The sequence below is a fragment of the Periplaneta americana genome, chromosome 7 (genome assembly GCF_040183065.1).
Source record: "Periplaneta americana isolate PAMFEO1 chromosome 7, P.americana_PAMFEO1_priV1, whole genome shotgun sequence".
NCBI classification, from domain to species: domain Eukaryota; kingdom Metazoa; phylum Arthropoda; class Insecta; order Blattodea; family Blattidae; genus Periplaneta; species Periplaneta americana.
The window spans coordinates 43,341,474-43,366,773 of NC_091123.1; the positions used below are offsets into that span (position 1 = coordinate 43,341,474).

Genomic DNA, 25,300 nt, shown 5'->3' on the forward strand with positions numbered 1-25,300 from the left:
CAAGACTTCATTGAATTAATTATTGTCGAGCTTGGCTTACGTAAGCCACACACAGGCTCCCATAACGAGCTTGGAGCTCTTTGTTGCATCTCGTCTACGATATTAATCTGCCACACTTTTTATTTCATACACACAAGCCGTGGAAGCAGGATCCGGTTTAGTACACGTAGCCTTTTATATTCACGTCTCTATCTCCATCATTTAGATGTAGGACTAATTGGTTTAGTATATATTTACTTCAGATTAACCCCAGGTCGTTGTGTGACGTTGTCTCCTGTCTTATTGAAATTAAATCCGATTATCGCTAATTGCGGCTACTATTTAATTCCTTCGAAATGTCAGATAATTCTGCTATTCACGTATAGTTCTACTCATGCACATAAAAGAGCAGATCACATTATCATAAGCATTATAAAGGTACAGGGTTATTTTATTTTTATGATGATGATGATAATAATAGTAATAATAATAATAATAATAATAATAATAATAATACTTACTTACATATGGCTTTTAACAAACCCGCAGGTTCATTGCCGCCCTCACATACTCTTCTCCAACCAGGAGATCAACCGTGAAAGGAATGTGCTTACTATTGCGTCATCTATTGGAGCGAAGTAGATAGATAATGTTATCGTTATAACGTCAGTTTAAAAACCATACGCTTTCCTGCATATGTGTGGAGAGGTTAAAAGACCAGGAGATTAACAGTGATCTAATTTTGTAACTAGGGTAGTATAAACGTATGTGTCAATGTTATTGTTTGTGCTGTGAGAGCTAGCCAATAGAGAAACGAGTACCCACGTGTGTGACCTTATGACATCTTATGACATCTTATGACATCAACATTCATTCACAGCATCACCCCCTTGCGTTGCATTCCGGAAAGACTTTCTCGTGGTTGGAGCACAGTAAGCACGCCATCGGTCCCTATCCTGTGCAAGATTAATCCAGTCTCTATCATCATATCCCACCTCCCTCAAATCCATTTTAATATTATCCTCCCATCTACGTCTCGGCCTTCCCAAAGGTCTTTTTCCCTCCGGCCTCCCAACTAACACTATGCATTTGTGGATTCGTCCATACGTGCTACATGACCTGCCCATCTCAAACGTCTGGATTTAATGTTCCTAATTATGTCAGGTGAAGAATATAATGCATGCAATAGTATAATAATAATAATAATAATAATAATAATAATAATAATAATAATAACAACAACAATAATTATAATATGCCTAACCATCATCCTGCTGTAATGATAAGTTGTATGTATGTATGTATGTATGTATGTATGGTATACGTCTCGTGAATGAGTAATAATAGTATCGCCATCGATACTGCTTTGTCCAACTGTCTTTTTGTGAATGATTGTGAATGGATAGACGGCATCGAAATCGGGATTACCCTTATAAAAACACCGTCTTTGCCCACCACAAACTTCTTTTGAAATCACAGAAATTGAACTTGTATTTTCTGACGTGGAAAGGCGATGCTCTAGCGTCTAGCCTTTCGGTTACCTCTGTTTCAGATGAGTGAAGTTTGTAGGAATTAAGTCCTTTACAATAAAATTGAGTTTTACGTTTCTAGACAGAAACATAATGTAAGGTCAGGATTAAAAGTCAAGAATATCAGTGATACTAATGTGATATAGACCTACACAAAATGTTTTGGAAAGAACATATAGAACACAAAAACAGAAGAGCCCTTAAGATGGATGTTTGAGAACCCCCCAAAAAGAAGGAAATTCGGACTAAATAAATGATAGCAAGAACGGATGATGATATGATGATGTGATGATGATGATGATGATGATGATGATGATGATGGACGACGACGACGACGTAAAATATTTTATTGATTCCGTCTCTCCCTTCTTACTATGAAGGTCTCGGAATGTTAGAAAAGCCAACGTGAGCTAATTTCAGAAATCTTGGAGGGAATTTAACCTGAAACGAAATATAATCAAGAATTGCAGTCACGTAATTAAACTTGACTCCGTTCCTTCAAACTCCTTGAGAAGTTCTTCCGTCTAAATCTGGGCGGCCTATGTAATTGATTGTATTACACAGTACTTGACATTTTGTTTCTATAAGGATATCCACTGGAGCAAATTAATGAAAATACCGTTAAAGAAACTGAATAGGAAATGCGGAAAAGTATTGTTCACACAGGTTTTATTTATACATTTCTTTGGAGTTCAATTATACAGAATATTTAAAAAATACGGGGCATAATTTCAGGTATGTATTTCCCACATGTAGACAATCAAAATAGTTCATTATAACATGTGTCCGGAAATGCTTTATTTCCGCCCATTTTCATACGCCCATACATGCTGATTGTGGAAATTTGTTATGCCATCTCGTGTGAACTGTGCTTCATCTGTAAATAATACTAAGGCAGGAAAGTTCGGATTTACACCACACTGCTGACAGAACCTAACTCGTGCAGGGTAATCTGCTGGTGACAGGGCCTGTACACGTTGCAAATGGTAAGGATACAATTGATAATCTTTCAACAGTCTCCAGACAGTCGTATGAGGAACATTGACTTGCAACGCTACCCTTCGTGTGCTGAGAGAAGGAGTCATGTTCACAGCCTCCAGAATCTCCTCCTATACTTCTGGAGTTGTAGATCTTGGTCGTCCCCTTCCCAAACCAGGAGAGTTAAATTTTCCATACTCGCACAGACGGTAATGGAGACGTACAAATGTCTTCCGATCCGGACATTGTCGCTGTGGGTACCTCTCCTGGTACAAACGACGAGCCAGCGCAGCATTACCGTCCGCCTTACCGTACATGAAGTGTATCTCTGCCAGCTCTTGATTTGAATACATGTCGCACAGTCTAAGGCCTACACAACACTGAATGTAACCTTCGCCTCGGAATGAATTGTCAGAGTGCCCTCTTAATGTCTCCTTTGACGGCAACGACCTGCGGAAAGAAAAACGTTCCGGTGAATTTCAATGTTGTGAAGGCCATAACTCGGAAATGAAGCATTTCCGGACACATTTCCGGACACATGTTGTAATGAACTATTTTGATTGTCTACATGTTGGAAATACATACGTGAAATTATGCCCCGTGTTTTTGAAACACCCTGTATAGGATGATTCAAAAGATTGTACTCAAACTGAAGGGACTTACAGAGGATTTGGAATATAACTTTTTGCACGATCGTTTTTTTTTTTTTTATATATATACTGAAATAGATCCATTACAGTGCACGTCTTATTGTTACTTAGTTATCATTACAGTGCAGTTTTACGAAGGCTTTGGAATAATATTGCTCTAAATTTTCAATGCAAAATATATTGTATTTGCAATTGAAGACATTATTACAAAAACAGCCCGAGTCATTTTTAATGGAACTGAGTTAAGGACACATTTGCTACTATTTCAAATGTTTATAGACTCCAAAAATGACACATGTGAGGTGAAATAGCCACAAGGATAAACACCAGTTGTACGGAAACAGCTGACATGTGTTGTTCTATTTATTTTTATTGTTCTCCCGAAAAATAGCAATTTTGACAAGTGTTGTTTTTGTAATAATGTGTTCAGTTTTAAAAATATGTTCGTGCAAAAAATGTTCTACAATACACGTTGACGCTGAATAATCGTTTGCTTTTATATATCGTCTTCAAATAAGTGATTAAAAATGTGTGTTAGGTGGACTTCATTTTCATTCTCTTCAGTAGTAGCTAGTGAAACATTGCGATTAATGCAAAATGCAAATAGCAGCTGCAAAAAATTTATTATTTTTTTTTTGCAATCATGATTTGCTGCGGGAACAATTTATTAATAGCTCTAAATCTCATTTTCAGAACCACACATATGGTTGCAATTTATATTTGTTCTAATTTTGGGGAGACAAACTTTACAGAAACCACAGAATTCATTCGCGGCTATTATACATTAAATATTACATTGTCTCCTGTTATCTCACAAATTCGGGAGTGCTTTATTTTGTTTCGTGGTCACCAAATCCTTTATTAAAATTAATTTAATCAGAAAACGAATAAACAGCAATACGAAATCGTTGAAGCCAGTTGGTCTCGCTTTTTTAAAAAATGGTCTCAATAAATGTTGGAATATTGCTAGTCAGTTTAATACTACATCAATTTAATTTTTGTTTTGTTACCGATAAGCTGCTATAATTTCATGTGTAACACTTTTATTAAGCCGCCAATGCTTATCTACTATAATAGTCATTTACATGAATAAGATTTTTACATGAACGTTTTCGATACCATTTTTTGTATCATCTTCAGATGCATTATAATTAAAATTAACAATTAACAAATGGTAATGTTAACATGTGGTTACGTGACAAGTAAAAAGTAGATAAGGTTTTATACAACAACAACAACAACAACAACAACACACAGTGCAAAAGTGAAATTAATAATTCGTAAGCTACCCCAGTTCACTTCGTAAAAAACCAAGTGATTAAAACAAGTGCTCTACAAATTGCTTCTTACACAACGATTCAGCATTTTAGTATTATGAAGTTTTTTTTATATAAAAACAAAGAGAGAACAGTTATAATCTCCCCATTAAAAGGCAAGACACAACAGAACTCAAAGACAGAATAACAAAAACGACAAAACAAGTGTTCTTTTATAAAAATTTTTATATTGGTGTTATACTATAAGTTTTATATTGCATTATAGAAATTGACTGATATTAAGTAAGCTTAGTATTACTATTAGCACTAATTACTAGTAGGCACACAAGTATAGCTGACGCCAGGGTTTTGGCGCGTGTCCTTGAGTACAATACACAGTCTGCGAGCATCTATTCATGTGTAGCTGAAAATGGTACCACCTCCTAAACACGTCACTTCAACAATCTGCCAACCACAGCTGTCAGTCTTGCTGCCCAGACTGCGGCAAAAGTAAGATACTCGCACTTAACTTTCCTGCGGTGTGTCCTTGAGTACAGTGTCCAGTCAGTGAGTTTCCTTTGCCACTGCAGCTGAGAACGGTACCTCCTCCTAAATACGCGTCACATCAACAATCTGCCAATCACAAGTGCCAGCTTTATCGCCTATAAATTGCTACAAAAGTTAGACACTCGCACTTAAGTTTTCCATTACTTATTTCACATGCCAAAATCGGTGGCGGGCCCTATACAAGCGACATCCATGAATGTATCACACACTTAATTCACGAAAAGAAGTTCACAGAACACACACACACCAATGGCTAGGTTTTCAAACATTTACAAATGTTAATTGTTAATTTTAATTATAATGCGTCTGAAGGTGATACAAAAAATGGTATCGAAAACGTTCATGTAAAAATCTTATTCATGTAAATGACTATTATAGTAGATAAGCATTGGCGGCTTAATAAAAGTGTTACACATTAAATTAATACTACATGCCACAACTAGATTATTGCCAACCCTCCTATTGGTATTATCTTTGTGTTTTCACTTACTTCGTTCAATAGTTTCTACTACGTCATATCCATTGACATTCTGAAATGCCTCGTGAATATATTATATCTAATTTTACTTCGTAGTACATGTTAGGACTATCATTCTTATTTTACTATTATCAGTAAATTATGAGAAGTATCTTATGAATTATGATATAGGTAGTTGTTTCACTTTATTTTAGTTTTGTTGCTGGTATAGATTACAAACTAATTTTCACACAGGCCTAACTTAATGAAATTAATTTCTCTTCCAAAATATAGACAATGCATTAAGTAACAACTCATATTACTTGTACAACTCAAATTAAAATGGGCCATTCCATGTCAAATCATCCAGAAATTTACAAAAAATGACATCCCCTATAGAGCTCCTTGTCTATGGTCATTAAGATTCGTATTCCTATTTACTATTGGAGGTTTAACAGGTGCATTCTCACAGATTTTCTTGAAATCTTGTGAATTGACGTATTACCTAGATATGTGAACATTCTCAAAATTAAAATGAATTTGGCTGAATAATTCCAGAGCTGGAATTCAAAAAAGTAATGTATGAACATGCTCAGTTTTATAGTATTAAGTGACCTTTTACCAGACATAAAATGCCATATCTCCCATAGTTTTTGCAATAAAACTTCGATTTTTTTTTTAAATATGAAGAAGAAAAGTATACATTTTTAAATCTATGTGTTACATATTAAATAAATTTAATTCCCTGCTCAGGAAATCGTTAACTATAATACTTCCAAACAAATTAAATGAATATGTATATGATTTTTTTTTAAATATTGCCTCCCCATGAAACTTGAAACTTTAACAGTATCATTACAAACCTGTGTTTATGTCACACGGAAAAAAATAGGTTGGAGAAATCAAGGAGAGTGTGAAAAATCTCAGTTTTAAAGAAAACATGAACATAGACAGTGCCAGTATACCAAGCTTAATGAGTATATAAGGTATATTTTATTTGAGACACTGTGCTCAGACAAGCACGAGCCCTTGTAATGGAAAAAGGAAAGCCTCTACAGCAGGAAACATGCCTGGGCAAAAAGACAAAATTAGCATCAGCAAAAATTTATACGGACAGAAACGTCTGTTTTTAAGCAACTTAGCAGAACTTCACTCTTCTTATAACATTAAATTTCCTGAAAACAAGATAGGCTTTTCTTAATTTACTACTCTGGCCAAAATAATGTGTACTTGAAGGAACATCGGGAACACATTCTGTGTGCGTGCGTGTGTGTGTGTGCACTATTCATAAAAATGTGAACTTGCTTCTAAATGCCATTCCTATTAAAGAAACATCACAATTTAATCAAAGTTATTACCTGCAACACAAATAATAGAACCTGTATGCCCCGACTTTGTGACAAATGTCCCACAAGTTCTTTGTTTCAAAATCATCTGGAAAGGGAAATTGAAGATTTTTATCCTGATGAGACAGTTCAATGCAATCAATGAGTGTCAACTGATAGAACAAATCTCAATGTTCAAGAAGTAAGTACCCTATCAGAACTTTGTGAATCACTAATTCAGAAAATTGAGAAGCTTATACCTCATTCATTTATTTCTCAATCCCAGTCTGATTAATTAAAAATGAGAAAAGAAACCCTTGATGAGGGATCAGTATTAATATTAATGGACTTCAGTGAAAACTACAGTTTTGTTGTTGAGGATGAAGCACAGGGATTCATTGGAACAATGGTAGCTGCACCCTTCACACTGTAGTTGTCTACTGCAAAATTAATCAAGATTTGCAATCAAGAAGTCTGTGCATCATTTCTCACGATCTAGATCATGACGTGGCTCTAGTATATCAGACTCAGAAGATTGTACTAGACTTTTTGAAGTCAGAATTTCCTGAAGCTCCTCTAAATCATATTGAATATTTCACAGATGGATGTGCTGCACAATACAAGTATTGTTAGAATTTTAGAAATATCTCCTACCATGAACAGTATTTCAAGATGGAGTGCAATTGGTCTTTCTTTGCAACCAGTCATGGTAAATCTCCCTGTGATGGAATTGGCGGCACTTTAAAGAGACTTGTTACAAAAACAAGTTTGCAAAGACTTTGTAAGGATCAGATAACCACAGCATTATAAGTATATGAATTTTACCAGGAGAACCTAAAAGGAATTACAGGTTATACGTTTCCAAATAACATATGGTACAGATTCAAAAATTTCTCTGTAGACGCTTTGAAAATGCAAAAACTATTCCGATACACAATCCATGCATCAGTTTGTCCCACTGTCACCAATCCAGATTGGAGCAAACCGATTAAGCTGTGATATTGAGTTCAGTATAATGTATGATTTCTCTCTGCTTGTACCAGTGATGCCAGAAAGCTATGTGCATCCCAACTGCTATGGTGCATGCATGTATAATTCCCATTGATATGTGGGTATTGTTAATAGAGTCAACAATGAAGAGAAAGATGCTACAGTTAGGTTCGTGCATCCTCATGTCCATCTCTATCCTTCTATTGTCCTGATAATGAATTTGTGATGTTTCGTTTTCTCACATTTTGTGTGAAGTGGATGTTACTACAGTGACAGGACGTACTTATTCTTTAAGCGAAGAGTCCTGTAAATTGGTGGAAGAAAAATGCTGCTTGAATAAGAAAGGAATGAATCATTAAAAACGTAAAGTTGATGTATTTTGCTGTATAGAACAGTTCCTGACAGCACAATTATGGGTATTTTAATATTAGAACAAATTAAAAAAAATATTATAGAAAACATACAACTGTAACTCATAATTTTATTAATTCAACTTACATATGTGGCATAATCAGCATAATTATACAGATTACACAACATATACTGTGTATACACCCATAACGATTTACCTCTGTGTATCGTAAACAAAAGCACTGATACTTAGTTTTTGTTACTTGTTTATAACGAGTCGAAAATATGGACAGATTGGCAGTTCGAATACATCTGCACATGTATGTATGTATGTATGTATGTATGTATGTATGTATGTATTTATTTACACTGCAAGTGGGCAAGCACCCGGTGGCAGTGGTATATACAATATTAACAATACACAATAAAATGATAACCAATGTACAATAAAATTTACAATACACAATACAGTTTTACAACACATATACAATTTTACACACAATACAATAATAATACACAATACAATTTAACACAATAATAATAAAACATAAAATAAAATACCTAATTTTACAATACAACCTACATAATTATCTATAGGTCCTACATAAGTTCCAATAGTCTTTCACTTTACTCTCATCTCATTCCCTGTAGTGGCACTATGACGCATTTCACTGACACTTTAGCACACATTTCACTAACACTCTGTAACTCATTTCACTGACACTATAGAACACATTTCATTGACGCTATAAATTATCACTGATCGGAACTGTTCACTGCACTGTAAAACCATAACTTCACTGACTCACCTCGCTTCACTGATACAACAGTTCAAATAAGTCAAATAATTACATCCTTATGCATACTTATAAACAGAACTATATTTACACCAAACATTTCTAGTCTAAGGCCCTCTTACACGCTAGTTTTAAATAATTTTTACAATTCAAACCAAGGAAGTAAACTCGTCAGCCTAGATAAATACATGTCACCTTAAAAAAATTAAATGTTGAATGTCACCTTAATTTTAATTTTCACTTTATATACAACTTTTTAAATTATTTTTGAATCTCCTTAAGGAAGGACAGCCCTCAAAGACCGCTGCAGGTAGGTCATTCCAATCATTTATAGTTCTATTTAAAAATGAGAATTTACCTACATCCGTTTTCTGTTTCCTACATTTGATTTTAAACTCATGATCGTTCCTACCATAGTACGTTGGCTTTTCTAACCGAGCCGTTATGTCTACCCATGCTTTCTGACCTAGATGTGCTCTATACAATGATGTTATTCTAGTTTTCCTACGTCTGTTTTCCAAAGTTTCCCATTTAAGTTCTTTTATCGCATAGTTTCCATCTTCTCTTTTACCTTTAACAAATTTCGCTGTCCTATACTGGATTCTTTCTAAGGAATTTATCTGATATGCCTATATTCTATAGGGATCCCAACATGTAGTTCCGTATTCCATTAACGGTCGCACTAACGTTAGATATGCTATTTCCCTCGATTTGGGGCTAGCCTTTCTCAAGATTCTCATAATAAAGTGAAGTGCCCTCCATGCTTTACCCGTAACATTATCAACATGCTCTCCCCAAGAAAGTTTGGAGTTTAAATACACTCCTAGGTATTTACAACATTGTTCTTGCGGAATTACAACACCACTGAATTCGTAATTAAGACTAGTTTCCTCTCGGGTTTTACAAAATGTTATAGATTTACTTTTAGAACCATTTATTTTCATCCTATGCTTTAACGCCCAGTTATAAATTTTATTCAAGTCTGTTTGAATAGCATCTACATCTGAATTATTTCTAATCTTTCTATAGATAATGCAGTCGTCTGCAAATAGCCTCATATTTGATGTAATGTTCTGGCATAGGTAATTTACGTATATTATAAAGAGTAATGGACCCAGAACGCTGCCCTGTGGCACCCCTGAACTTATATTTCCAATTTCCGATATTTCATGACCTACTCTAACTCTCTGGGTTCTACCGTTTAAGAATTCTTGGATCCATAGCACCACTCTTTTATCTATTCCTAGCCTACTTAACTTATCTATTAATATGTCATGTGGCACCAAATGAAATGCTTTCGAAAAATCAATCACAACTGCATCGATTCTTCCGCCTCTATCTACCTCTTCAGCTAGATCCTGAACCAGCGACGTAATTTGACTATCACATGAGAAGCCTTCCCTAAAACCATGCTGGCGGTTGTAAAACCAGTCTTTCGCATTTAGAACATGACGAATATAATCCGATATCAAATGCTCCATGACTTTACATACGACAGATGTAAGGCTAATCGGTCTGTAGTTTCCGACATCTAATTTATTTCCACCTTTATGTATGGGTACCACTATAGCTGATTTCCAGTCACATGGAATAGCTGCATTGTTTATGGAAACATGAAATATACGCATTAAGTATGGAATTATGGCCTCGGAACCTAATTTAAGAATCTCTGTAGCAATACTATCTGGTCCTCGAGACTTCCAATTTTTTAATTTCGTTATTCTCTCTCTAACCCCTTTGGAAGTTATTTTGAAAGTCGAATTTGGTTCACATTCATGGTCTGTGACACAATCACTCCTATCAGCGGGATTATTATTATTATTATTATTATTATTATTATTATTATTATTATTGAAAACCGAAATGAAATAGGAATTTAATAAGTCGGCCTTTTCTTTGTCATCAGTTATACTTTCTCCGTTCTGATTTCGTAAAAGCACTACTCCTTCGTTTTTTCCTTTTCTCCTGCGTACATAATTATAAAACTGTCTCCAGTTGTTACTTTCATCTTCTTTTAAAATAGTTTTTAGAAAAATTTCCTGAGCTAACCTTTTTTCACACTCAAGTTTCTTAATTAATTCGACATATTTTTCCCAATGCTCATGGCTTCGTTTACGATTGCTAAATGCGCGCCTTGTCTTTTTCTTTAAGTAGCGAATATAATTAGTGTAATATTCTGGGTCCGGATTTTTCTTAATTATTTTAGAAGGTACACATTTTACTAATGCCTCGAAAATTATACTCTTAAATTTATGCCACACATTTTCCATATTTCCTTCAGTCCTTAGAAAGTCATCATGCTTTTGTCGTAGAAACGTTTGTAATTCATGGACATCGGTTTTGTTAAAATTCCAGACAGACAGTGGATTTGACCTCGGATTTACTGTGTTTTCCCAGAAGATTTCTAATAAGACGCTATTGTGATCACTTATTTTATGAAGACTTTCAGAGTTGACAAAGAGAGAGACAGGTCTTAGTAGGTAAACATCTAAGAGGGCATTGTCACGCGTCGGACCATTTACTACCTGCGTGAAATCTTTACGCCAGATCAATTCATTAACAAGGGTCTGTGCATCTGAATTTGTACCTGAAATCCCGTTCCAGTTAATTTTCGGGAGGTTTAGATCCCCAGCAATTACTATGTTTCGGTCTTCTGATACTGTATTAAGATATTCATTTAGTTTGTGCAAAGTTAAATTGTTTAATTCACTGGGTGGTCTGTAACATGCTATTACATCTAAGGTTTCCCGCCCATTTCTTATCTGAACATTCAATATTTCAACTCCCTCATGTATCCACAGAAGATTGCTACTTTTTTTTTATCTTAATACAAACGAGCACTCCCCCTCCATTTTCACTTCTATCCTTTCTGAAGACTCTATAATCCGACCTAAAAATTTCCGAGTCATTTATGACTTCCCTAAGCCATGATTCCGTCCCAATTATTATATCTGGATTATAAACATCGACCAAGTTCCAAAACGGAATAAGTTTATTTCTAATACTTCGGCAATTAACCTGCAGTAGTCTTAGTAGGCCTGTCCTTACTTGTACATTCTGAATCCCCGTGGCACCTCGCCGTCACTGCAGGTCTACGCCGCCCGCGGATAGGTCTTCGACCACACCGCCCGCTGGTAGTCCCTCAACCCCTCCTCCCGCAGGTAGACTCTTACCCCCGCTGACCGCTGGTAGTCCCACGCCCCCGCCGTCCACTGATGGTCCTTCGGTGCCGCTGCCCGCTGTTGGATCCTCGATCCCGCCCCGCCATGTTGTAGTAACTACCCTCGCGAAGAGGGATCCCATGTCTGCAGCTCCCCTCCGATTTAGGTGGATTCCGTCTCTTCCGAAGCATCTGTCGTCTATCCAGGAATTTGGATCGACGAAACGCGCACCAAGACACTCCGCTACCTACTCGAAAGCTTTATTTACACGACCCACTTTTCTCCAGTTCACATCCCTCCGTCTGACGATTCCACTGATGACAATCCCAGCTGCCGGATATTTCTTCTTCGTTTCCATCACCAAGTCATATACATCTGCCATGATATAATCAACACCTCTTCGCAAATCGTTTGTTCCTACGTGAAGGACGATGTTTTTCGGGTCCCCTCGTTCCTGATTCTCGATCACGCTTTTCATTTCTTTCACTCTAATCCCAGGGTAACATTCCGTCGCCAGCTCCGGTTGTAGATTCCCTACGTGTCGAATGATGGAGTCTCCGATGATAACACTTGCCGCACCATGCTTCTTCTTCTACTCCCTCTCTTCGCCATTTTCCTTTTCCCGTCGCAACAACTTATTTTCGTCCTCCAGAAACTTGATCCGTTGCTCCGCCGTCTCTAGCTTCTCCCGTAGCTTCTTCACCTCGTTCCGAAGACCGATGAGCTCCCTGTTGCCTGCCTCGTTCCCGCAGTCCTTGCACAGCCACGTTTCTTCTACTATCTGTTCCCTCTTGATCTTCTGACAAGTCAGATGGAACCACTTCTCGCACTGGTTGCACAGCACGCCTACTCGTAGATTCTTTCTGCAGCTTCCACATTTGATACTGGTAGCATCGTTGTCGCTTGCAGGTCCTGGATTCAGTTCGATACCACCAATAATTAGTAATATCGCGATCACTATGTGAAAGAAGAGACACTCAGCCAGACCTGCCAAAGCTGTCCCTTTCACGCTTCGCTGCATCCTTGACCTGGCCGCCCAGCCGCCTATCCTTGCCCGGTACAACTCCAACTCACAGCCCATTGTTCTAACCTTTTCTCCGCTGCGAAAAATACGTCCTTCCTCTCCACCGGCCTGAAGGAGTTAAACAGAAAACAGAAATTAATGACTACAGTACTAGTGTTAGTCGAATTCTCGAATAGAAATTGCACAGATCTACAAATGCCATAATTATTTCTTTCAAGCGCGTCTCCTATTGGACGATGTGCTTTGGGTATACCCATTGTTGAGAATTTTCATTACATATACAGTATTATATAATAACAAGATGTTGATAAAGCGTCGTAAAATAACCTACTAAAATAAAATACAACATTAATTTATATTAAAAAGAATCTTGGAAATATTAGAACTCAGTAAACAACTGATAAATTGAGTTACTTACGTGTATCTTCGCTTCATCACCTGGATTACATTTTGATTTTTCAATTCCTCCAAGCAATTATGAACTCTTTCGCGCAGTCTCTTATGAATAATGGTTTGATTTAATTTCGTGTACAAATACAACCTGTGTTTTGAGCAGAGCCCAAAATTGTATATTACTTTAAGTAATTCTGTTTTTAGAACATTATTATCCATATTTAAAAAAATCAATCGTCTCCTCAGCAGCTATATCTGTATACTGCTATTCGGCAACTATTCTCCTGAGCTGCGTTCACAAACTTTTACTAAGAGTAGAGTAACATCGAAAAAAAAAAAAAAACAAAAAACAAAATTAAATCGCGACTGGTGTCATCTGTTAACACTCATGGTAAAAAAAAAACTAAACCGTCAGTGGAAAACTAAAGTCCTACATTAACAATAGTAAATGTCGTAATAAGGTAATTAAGGCATAAGTACAAACAGCTAAAGTTCGATATTTAATTGTTGTTTTTATACTAGTGACAGACTACTGAAAATGTGGTCACACGCGTGGTCCCTTCTGGTCAACAGCTGAATTACCATAGAAGAAACAATTTTCTCTATGTACATTCGTAAATGTTTCCCTCATTAATTCATTTAGAAATCTTCTCACTATAGGTTCCGTGCGTTGCAGGGAGAAATGCACCGCCGCGCTCTGAGTGGCGAAAATGATAAGTTCTTGCGTGTTACTGCGCTAGCATTAGCCGTCCTCTCACGGCGTATTGTCATAACAGATGTAATAATAACAGTGATATTTCAAAGTATTACCGGTATATGATAGTAATCGGCCAAATTCTTCTACGAAAGGTCGTTTACTTGCATAAAGTGGTCATGTATTGAATTTACAAGAAAAACACAGTGCCAGCACACAGCCACACATTATATGCATACATTTCATCGTCATCTGTTGGCAGCCATTGTCTCTGTTTTTCTGGATTCTTTGTAGTCCAGTCTTCATGAAAAGCCTGTGTCTTTTTATTAGTACAGTCTGCTGTAATTAACTAACTATACATACTAATTATACAGAAACTAAACAATGAAATGTGAAAAATATGTTTTAGACATAAATTCAGTATACAAACAAGTCAAATACAATAGAAATACAAGCCTTGTCCATTAATATCCTTAATTACTTTCACAATAAATTACCAATACTATATTATCAAATAAAATCAATGCCGTCTCTCACTCAACACAAATTTGTATGCTTCACATCCACTGAAGTAACAGAAGCGTATTTCAATTTTTGACACTAGATGGATGGGAATGTTGCATTGTAAATCCGTGTTCTTCCCTGTTAGGATATCTGAAGCAGTACGCAGGTCTTCAGTCTTACATTTCTCTGCAGAACTTGCTCCAGTTTATCCCGTACTTTATTTCCAGCAGAACCCGGAACACTTTTGATCCTTTCTTGCTTATCATGAAATATTTCCATTTGTTCATACAGTGGTTGTCCTGCTACTTCCAATGTTGTAGTAACGTGCACTAGGAAAGTGAAGTGTGGCTTTAAATCTGAACCCTTGTTGGCACCTTGACGAAACCTTTTTTTTTTTTACAGTAGAAATCAATTTATTTACATTTGGATACTGTAACCCAGCGATGCCCAACCCCTTATCATAAGAGCTAATGACGTCAAAGCGTGGCTTTACCCCACCTCCTTCGTTTGGAGGCATGACCGTGGATGAACCACTTCCCCTACTTTTATTCACTCAGGGGCGGCTGACTGTAATGGCAGGTTCCAAGGCAACCAAACATACCATTTTCCAGAAAGAGTGGGAGGAAGAATATTTTTGTGTTGCAGAGGAAACGACGGTCAACTGTCTTATTTGCAAAACTCATTTATCGTGGGTTTCACGATATAATATTAAACGGCATTTCGAAAAATACCATCATACTGATTATGGCAAACATATTCTATCAGGTAAGCAATCATTGACATCACTTGCTATTAGAGTTTGAATATATTTGCTGAGTTTTAAATTGACTATCTAATTAATAAATTTCACTTGCAGGTGAAGCAAGATTACAGAAACTAAACAATATGAAAGCACGAACTCCTGACGGCTTTAGTACTGGCAATGTTGTTAGAGTTTCTTACAGAATTGCTGAACACATTGCAAAGAATATGAAGTCTTTTAACGAAGGGGAGTTCATAAAAGATTGTTTAATTATAGCAGCCGAAGAAGTTTGTTCTAATTTAATACCCGCTTTTCAGTTACTAAGTCTGTCTCGAAATACCGTGACAAGACGTGTGGAAGAATTGGGATGTGATATAGAGAGACAGTTACAGGACAAAATAAAATCATTAACATGTTTTTCTCTAGCGTTGGATGAAAGCACGGACAGAACTAATGAAGCTCAATTGGCTGTGTTTTTGAGGGGGGGTTACTAGTGAATTTAGTATTATTGAAGAGCTTCTATACGTAGTTTCTCTTAAAACACACACGTGTGGTGAAGATATTTTCAATGCTGTGCGAGATGTTGGTTGCAGATTAGAACTTCCTTGGGCAAAACTAGTTAGTGTTGCGACCGATGGGGCCCCGTCGATGAAAGGGGATGAAAATGGTTTTATTGGCAGACTAAGGAAGTTTCTAAGGAATATGGATATGCCCTCTGATTTTTTGTCTATACACTGCATAATTCATAGGGAGGCTTTATGTGCAAAATCAGTTGCTTTAAATAATGTTATGTCCGTTGTTGTGAACTGCGTGAATTTTATTAAATCAAGCTCCCTTCGCAATAGACAATTTAAAGAGTTGCTAGAAGAGCTAGGATCTCATTATGAAAATGTGCCATATTATTGTCATGTCAGGTGGCTCAGTCGAGGTGCCCTGTTAAGACGTTTCTTCCAGCTACGATGTGAGATAAATAACTTCATGAAAAAACAAGTAAGCATAAAAATGTAAAATACTCATATTTAGTATCCATTATAACGTACCCCTAAAATATAACTGGTTTGTTATAATTTATAATATTTATTATTTGTAGGGCCATGAAGTTCCAGAACTAACTCAAGAAGAATGGCTGTGTGACCTGGCTTTTTCGACCGATCTATTTCATCAACTTGATATCCTAAATATGAGTTTGCAGGGGAAAGATAAAAACGTAATTAGGTTATCTGACGCAGTGAATACATTTATGACAAAATTAACACTGTGGCAAAGTCAACTGGAAACTGGCGACTTATATCATTTTCATTCCTTGGAATCAATTTTTACAATAAATGTCACTCTGTTAGAAAAATATGTAACAATTATAAAGGAACTATATGACACTTTCGAGTCCAAATTTCGAGACTTGAAAACAATAGAGGCGAAAATTAGTCTTTTTAACAACCCGTTCAATTTTGCTTGCAAAGATGCTCCGCATGATCTGCAAATGGAACTAGTTGCTTTGCAGAATTCTACAGCCACGAAATGTTCTCAGAAAGAAGGTTGGGATTTGTTTAAATCTTTACCCAGGGAAACATTTCCCAGATTGCGAATGTTTGCTGCGAATTTAATGACAATCTTTGGTTCTACATATATCTGCGAGCAGATGTTCTCGAGAATGAATCAAATAAAAAGCCAATCTCGTAATAGAGTAGGGCACGAACATTTGGTCCACCTTTTAAGACTCTGTTGTTCATCCTTTGCGGCAAACATTGACGAACTGGTTGGAAGTAAACAGTGCCAACAAAGCCACTAACAGAAAAGGTGTTCAAGATGCTTATTTGATTTTCTTTCCATCACAAAATAAAGACATTTAAATTAACTGAAGCCGCCACTGTAATAAGAGAAGTTTGTGACGTCATGAATACATGAATGCGTAGTAGCTTCGTAAAGAGAAGGTGGAGGTAAATCCGCCGACTCCTCTTGCGGTTAAGGTTGGGCATCGCTGCTGTAACCTGTTATGCTCTGTGACACGTTTAACGCACACTGAAAAATACATTTTGGAATTTAAAATATAAATTTTTGAAATAAGAATGGATGTTTTGACCTATTAGAGATAAGACATACTTAATAGATCAAAATAGGCTTTGTCGTCAAAATAAGCATTTTAGGTGCTATTAAAATATCAGTTTTAGGCAAAGTTTCATATGAAACATGTACTTTCAAGTTTTTATGAACTTATATTTTAAGGATTAAAATAGATTTTTACCTACAATCCGAAGTTTAGTAATAAGTAGCTTTAATACATAGTTTAAACAGTGAAATTATTTGTACTGTAGGCATTTTTATGTTAAATATTTTATCTTAACTTAATCTAAAACTGTCAGCACACTTAAAAAAACACAAAATGAAGAAATGCTTCTTTCAAACACAAATGAAAATAACAACAAATCTTTTTCTACGAGGAAGATAGCTACGAGTAATAAATAATACATAACATGTTCATGTTATACAGTAAGAATAAATGAACTTACATTTGTCAAATTTATCATTACAAAGACCATTCAGAAGGGCTTCACGATCTACTCCTAGGACATCTCCGTATTATATGTTTTATAATGACGCTCTAAGTGAAAATTTCTAAGAGTTATAATAACTTTTATACGAATTGAAAAACTGTGCCCCATTTTTTTACCTCCGACAATAAATAGTTCCTTTCCTATAGGGGATTCAATTAAGGCTCTGTACTCGTGTTAGCCATACTGTCACTGACTTATAAAAGAGGATTCTATTAAGACTCTGAGCGTCGTTCAATATCACTCTTGTTAGCCTACTGTAACTGACTTGCTAAAGCTTTGTTTATACGTATGCAACATTGATTGATTATAAATTTTACTTCGTTTTTAAATGTTGGAATCGGTGTTTGTCGGTGATTGACTATCGCAAAACCAAACAGTCAAGAACGTCTAGATCAGCGGTCATCAAAACACTGCACGCTCGGGCTAGCGTCTCTTAGCCTCGGACAAGACACTGCCCTAGTGTGCAATCGTCGCTGCTGGCGGGTATGCATTTTACTTCGTTTTTAAGTGTTGCAGTCGATATTTGTCGGTGATTGACTTTCGCAAAACTAAACAGTCAAGAACGTCTAGATTAGCGGTCATCAAAACACTGCACGCTCGGGCTAGCGTCTCTTAGCCTCGGACAAGACACAGCCCTAGTGTGCAATGGTCGCTGCTGGCGGGTATGCATTTTACTTCGTTTTTAAGTGTTGCAGTCGATATTTGTCGGTGATTGACTTTCGCAAAACTAAACAATCAAGAACGTCTAGAGCAGCGGTCATCAAAACACTGCACGCTCGGGCTAGCATCTCTTAGCCTCGGACAAGACACTACCCTAGCGTGCAATCGTCGCTGCTGGCGGGTATGCATTTTACTTCGTTTTTAAGTGTTGCAGTCGATATTTGTCGGTGATTGACTTTCGCAAAACTAAACAGTCAAGAACGTCTAGAGCAGCGGTCATCAAAACACTGCACGCACAGGCTAGCGTATCTTAGCCTCGGACAAGACACTGCCCTAGTGTGCAATCGTCGCTGCTGGCGGGTATGCATTTTACTTCGTTTTTAAGTGTTGCAGTCGATATTTGTCGGTGATTGACTTTCGCAAAACTAAACAGTCAAGAACGTCTAGATCAGCGGTCATCAAAACACTGCACGCTCGGGCTAGCGTCTCTTAGCCTCGGACAAGACACTGCCCTAGTGTGCAATCGTCGCTGCTGGCGGGTATGCATTTTACTTCGTTTTTAAGTGGTGCAGTCGATATTTGTCGGTGATTGACTTTCGCAAAACTAAACAGTCAAGAACGTCTAGAGCAGCGGTCATCAAAACACTGCACGCTCGGGCTAGCGTCTCTTAGCCTCGTACAAGACACTACCCTAGCGTGCAATCGTCGCTGCTGGCGGGTATGCATTTTACTTCGTTTTTAAGTGTTGCAGTCGATATTTGTCGGTGATTGACTTTCGCAAAACTAAACAGTCAAGAACGTCTAGAGCAGCGGTCATCAAAACACTGCACGCTCGGGCTAGCGTCTCTTAGCCTCGGACAAGACACTACCCTAGCGTGCAATCGTCGCTGCTGGCGGGTATGCATTTTACTTCGTTTTTAAGTGTTGCAGTCGATATTTGTCGGTGATTGACTTTCGCAAAACTAAACAGTCAAGAACGTCTAGAGCAGCGGTCATCAAAACACTGCACGCTCGGGCTAGCGTCTCATACCCACGGACAAGACACTGCCCTAGCGTGGAATCGTCACTGCTGGCGGGTATGCTGTCTCTCTATCCCTTGTGCACGACGGAGCAGAGTTCCTTACCCTCCATGCACTCAACCCATTTCAGCGAGTGTTGACGACCACTGGTCTAGAGCTTAGGCAATCTTCAGAACCGTGTATAAGGCTCACTAATGTAAGCACGGTGCAGATGCACACGACTACCCATCTCTGCTCTACACTCTGTATCAAATGTCTTTGGAGCAGATATAAACAATGGGACGAAATGCAACAGAGCGCGGTTCACACGATACTAAATGTCTGAGTATGAATTAAGTGGTAGACTACGTTCATATAACGAAAAATGAAAATTAAAGTAACGTGTCTTTGAACATACGTTGTTGCACCAGTTATTAAAGCCTGTGTGATGAATCTTGTCTCACTGTGAAAAGTGAGAGAAAGGAGATATGTCTTACCTCATCTGTGTTGTTATGGCGATAGGGGAGTGGAGCGGTGCTGTCTATCCATCCAGTGGCGGAAGGGACTAGTTGATACATTCTGTAGCGCAAAATAAAATAACAAAATATCTCTCTTCGCACTGTGTAGTTCCGTCACTGAGCTTGTCTTTCAAGAAACTGAGTTCCGATAGCCTGTACAACATACATGGGCACAATTTTCGGTTACGTGAGGCACTCGATTTGAAATAGTTTGTTTACTAGGAGAGGAGACTGCAGAGTAGGATGGGAAATATAAACTGCTGTGACCTGCGTCACCTTATCGTAATCGCTAAGACGGTCAGTGGCGAATTATTAGGAAAGCGCTTGGTTAACGTGAGACTCTCGAAAACTTTTATTCAATTTGGCAAATTAATTCGGTAGCTTTAATCATAAACCTCTTTACTGTTTCTCCATCATTGAATTGATTTAAATTACAGACGAGAAATTGCATAACTAGCCAATAATATTCCATCACGTTGTATACGTTTATTTTCTTGAATATTCTGGCGTTTATCAAGATTACTTAATAGATTTGCACGTTCTCGACCTAAAATAATTTCAGAAAATCATATTTCGTTTTCTACGCACATTTGATATTTTTTTTATAAATTTCTTTTGGAAATAATACGTACAAACAACATTTAATTCCTCGTACCTTTTAATGCAGCGTGTTTAAGGTATAATGTCGTATTTAGTATACTATGCAAATGTTAAGATCATAAATTTTCTTCGGAATAGTACAAAAAAAATAACATTTAATTTGTCTTACCTTCTAATTCAGCATGTTCTTTATGACATAAGGAGTAATGTAGTTGTATATTAAATGTATTAATGCCTAATAGGATTTTCGAGCATAACATACATCGTATGTTCTCCCCTTCTAAACAGCAAAAAAACTCTTCCTCCCATTTCTCATGAAATAATCGTTTTCTAACGCGTACACACTGCTTTGATAATGCCATTATGCCACCACTGATATTGCTTATGAAACTGATATAGAACCTGCCCACGCCTAGGAGCTGCGTGTGAAGATGATGTCACTCAGAGCGATAATCTCTGTGAATGTCAGTGAGGCATAAATTCTCAAATGAGGCACGATGCCCAAGTATGCTGTACAATAACGAGGTTTTGTAAGGAATCTTGAAAATTTACAACCCTCCTATAATTTCCACCCTCATTTGAAGGGACTTGGTTTTATTGCTACTGAGACAAGATAAACCTTACCAGGTATAGTTGTACTGCTGTCGTCTGCTCATACACCGGGCAGATGCTAGACGCAATAGAACTGTAGTAGTGGACGTCTCTGAATACCGTCTCGTAACCACCATATGCACGCGCTAGTGTCTACAACGCTCTCAGCTAAGTAATGACTCGCCAACCAATGGGAGCGCAGCGATAACATAAGATGCATCGATACTCTTGTTATGGTCTGCTCCAAAGACATCTGGTATAGAGTGCAGATCTAAGGTACGCACTTTTGATTCCGACCGAGGACATTGAATATTTGTAAAGGATCCGTGTAGCTGTACAACGTATGAGGACATGGAGGAAAAGCTCACATGCTTTCTTGATAACATGAGGAGGTAAAATGTTGTCAGTACCAAATTCCGGCCGCCTTTTTATCCCAGGAAAGAATCGGTACTCTGCTTGCTAGGAAGCTAAGAACTGCAGAAGGAAGGTGAATTAAAAAAGTTTTGGAATAACTATCAAAATGTCGATATTTAAATAACTTATTAAAATATAACCTATGAAGGCGTTAAAATTTTGTGATTTGAAGAAGACCTATGCAGATAGAGTATGGTGATTTTTTGTTGTCAATTTAGCAGTAAAGAGCTAATACTAATAATATAATTAGACATTTTGATTATCCAACATAGAAAAAAGTCGCATAATGAAATAGGTATGTGTTAAATGTATATTGAAATTAAGATACAAACGACTATAATTTTAATCATTTGTGTGTTACATTCTTACTAATATATGCTCCCGTTTGAAGTGTAATTATACAGCCTAGTATTATGACGGTAACATAGATTCCTGTTTCTCGCCACAATTTAATTTCGTTCATCAGTTTAATTTGCGGCACATGAAAGGTTTTGAATGTTCTAGTTAATCAAGCAAAGCCTTTGAAGAATGGTAAAGTCACACATATTGCTATTAGGTGTACAGTAATGGAAGGATTTTTAATCTGACTGTTAATTAATGGACTAATCTGTTAATTATATCCGTGTATGTGTGTGGTTCAAATATAGACGTTTAAATTGCATATCAAATAAATTGTGGCTGATTACTTAATTTGCAGTATACAGAGTGTGCGAAATATTTTAATGCGTTTTCTTTTACTTTATCATAATCGGAAATGTAAGGAGAAAGTATTGTAACACCACAGGAAGTCGAATTACAAATTTTTACAGAAATACACTTTTTTTCAGGTGTCATACCGTTAAATTGATTTTTTTTTTTTCATGGAATTCTAGGCATTTGTCCATTGATGGGCAACTCGTGCTCACAAAGTGCTAAAAAACCTTGAAAGAGAGAAAAACAGACGGAGCCAGCCGCAGTAGTTACAAGTTGTTTGTAGTTGTAGTGGAAAAGCAGTTCACTGTCACGGTGCGCTCTGGCAGGTGGTCGTGATATCTCTACTCCATGATTTGAATTTCAGAATGACACATGGTACAATAATTATAGTAATTTTAGACAGACTGTACCTAAACACACATAACAAAATTATGTTATTTTCTAGCTTTGTAAATTAGTTTACTACTGGAAAAACAAACTGAATACAACCTTTTCAAGATACAACAAATATAGCTGCAGCACTTATTTATTATTACACTATTTGTTAATATTTCTTATTATATGTCTTACTTGAAATATTGAACGTGAGAATTTACAAGTCTTTATACACTAAAGAGAACATTAAGATATATGTGGAGACTAAGAGGAGGGGGGACAATGGGGAAGATTGGAGAATACTGGGTTTGCAGTGAAAGACCTGCCTTTTGACTGAAAACTATGAATGAAAAATTAGTGAAGATAATGCTCATTTCAGAAATTGCAGGTCATGAATATGATAATATTAAAGAATATATATTATTACAAAATTAATTTAAAAAATGTATGTGGTGTGATACTTGGTTCTTAATTATCTGAACAATATATTAGTGTGTGGTTACAACGTCAAAAGCAGTCCTTAAAATGTTCAAATCCCAGCCGATTCCTTTCTTACGAACAAATGAATTTGTGCTCGTAAAAACGGGCTAGCCTTTATTTGGTATTTATTTCGAATATATTTTATTCAGCTTCCTCCAAGTGAAGGCTGCCTAGAAGACAAAGCTTACCATAAAATTGTTGTCACAATGGAAAAAAAAAGAAGAAAACAATGGAGAAGAAAAAGAATAAGAAATAGCACAATTAGAAATAATTGGAAAAGACTAAACAAAACATCATTAATTCCAGAAGAAACATAAAATTTCCTAGTATCTGTTAGCTATTAGGTGATCACAGTTGTCTATTTAGCACTAGTTGCAAGACCCAACTTACGTGAGCAGATCGCCATAGCAAAGAGATGAATCTGTATAACTGTAGATATGGTTTCTTAGGATTTTTTATAGATCCCTTCACTGCAGACATAGATACTTCAGTGACAAGAGTTTGTCCTAGACCAAACTGCTTACAAAAATACGCGAATCTTTTTGTGATGGTTCCTCTAGCCCCAATCAGTAATCCAATAGCTTCGATCGACATTAGATGATATTTTTCCTTATAATATGGTATAGTGGGGTCGTATATGTCACATTTTTCCTGATGTATCTCAGCAGGTTGATTTTCGTACATTTCCATTCTTACAGTTGGATCAATTATGAATCCGCTTGTTGATCTTGTCGGGATAGCGATGTCAATGCGCCTTGTAGATCCATTTGTGGACAAACCATGGACCTCCTCTTCTACTTGAAGAAAAACTGATTTACGAATTAATATAAAAACAAAAGTATTAATGCAAAGAAAATATACCTTCTTTATTTAATAACAAAAATGATAATGCACAGGAAATATCTTCTTTACTTATTTAATGAATTCAAAAGTATATTTTTCTCTATTACAGTACCTATTTTCAAATAATGTTAGCCCGTTTTCGCGAGCACCCATTTAAATTGTCATTACTTCTGAAAAATGTCACATTGTATAACTTTGAAATATTGTTGTTGTTATTATTATTATTATTATTATTATTATTATTATTATTATTATTATTATTATTACTACTATAGATCGAGGTCTCCTATTAGCTCTCTTTTGGTCCCCCGAGAGGGCCGCGAAGAATTAGTGTTTATGCAACGAAAAAAATATATAACTTAAGTTTATCTAAAATGAAGGTTAATTGCATTGCCTGATCCCTGATTAAATCCTTAAACAACTTGCCTCAAGTGTCTGAAATTTTAAAAAAGAAACAGCTTTAAAATGTTGTGTGAATCGATTAGAGTAAGAAGGGACTATGACCGAATTGTATGGCTTTGTGTTAAGGTCATGGGAATGTAATTACACGATAGGAATGACTTCACTGTTCTGGGCCATTGTGGTCGGGCCGATATTAAATTCTTGTAATGGTATTGACTCTTACGTGAGATTCTTGTTGGCGCTTTGAACTTTAACAGCACGATGCTGTCCTGGAAGTAACTTGCCCCAATTGGCACATAACTGCCCTCTCTATACACGCTACATGGCGTGAGTTTCAATGAGTCTGTGATAACAGCAAATCGATGTGGTCTATTCTTGCTGTATTACAAGGACATTGTTCAGATATATCCCTAGAATTTCAATGAATTTATCACATTATGATATTTGTACGTATTTACGCATTATATCCTGGTCATTTCAAAGTTGTGCAAAAATACACTATCTACCAAAAAGTAATTTGGTACCCAGGATTTTACGTGCTAGATGCCATGTTTCGGCGGCTACTATGCAATGATATGCAGACAATAATGTTCACCGGTTGGACTGGCCTGCACAGAGTCCTGATCTCAATCACATTGAGCACCTTTGAGACGAATTAGACCAGCGATTGAGGTTTCGGGAAATGCGTCCAACTTCCATTGTGCAACTGAGAGCCATATTGCAGGAGGAATGGCGACGCATTCCAGTGGATATCCTATACAAACTAGTGGACAACAT

The 25,300-nt window shown here is 36.8% G+C and overlaps 1 protein-coding gene across 1 annotated transcript in view; it reads left to right on the forward strand.

Moving 5' to 3' along the window:
• Positions 1-25,300, forward strand: part of numb (NUMB endocytic adaptor protein) — an 847,398-nt gene that overhangs the window by 67,779 nt on the left and 754,319 nt on the right. The window lies entirely within an intron of this gene.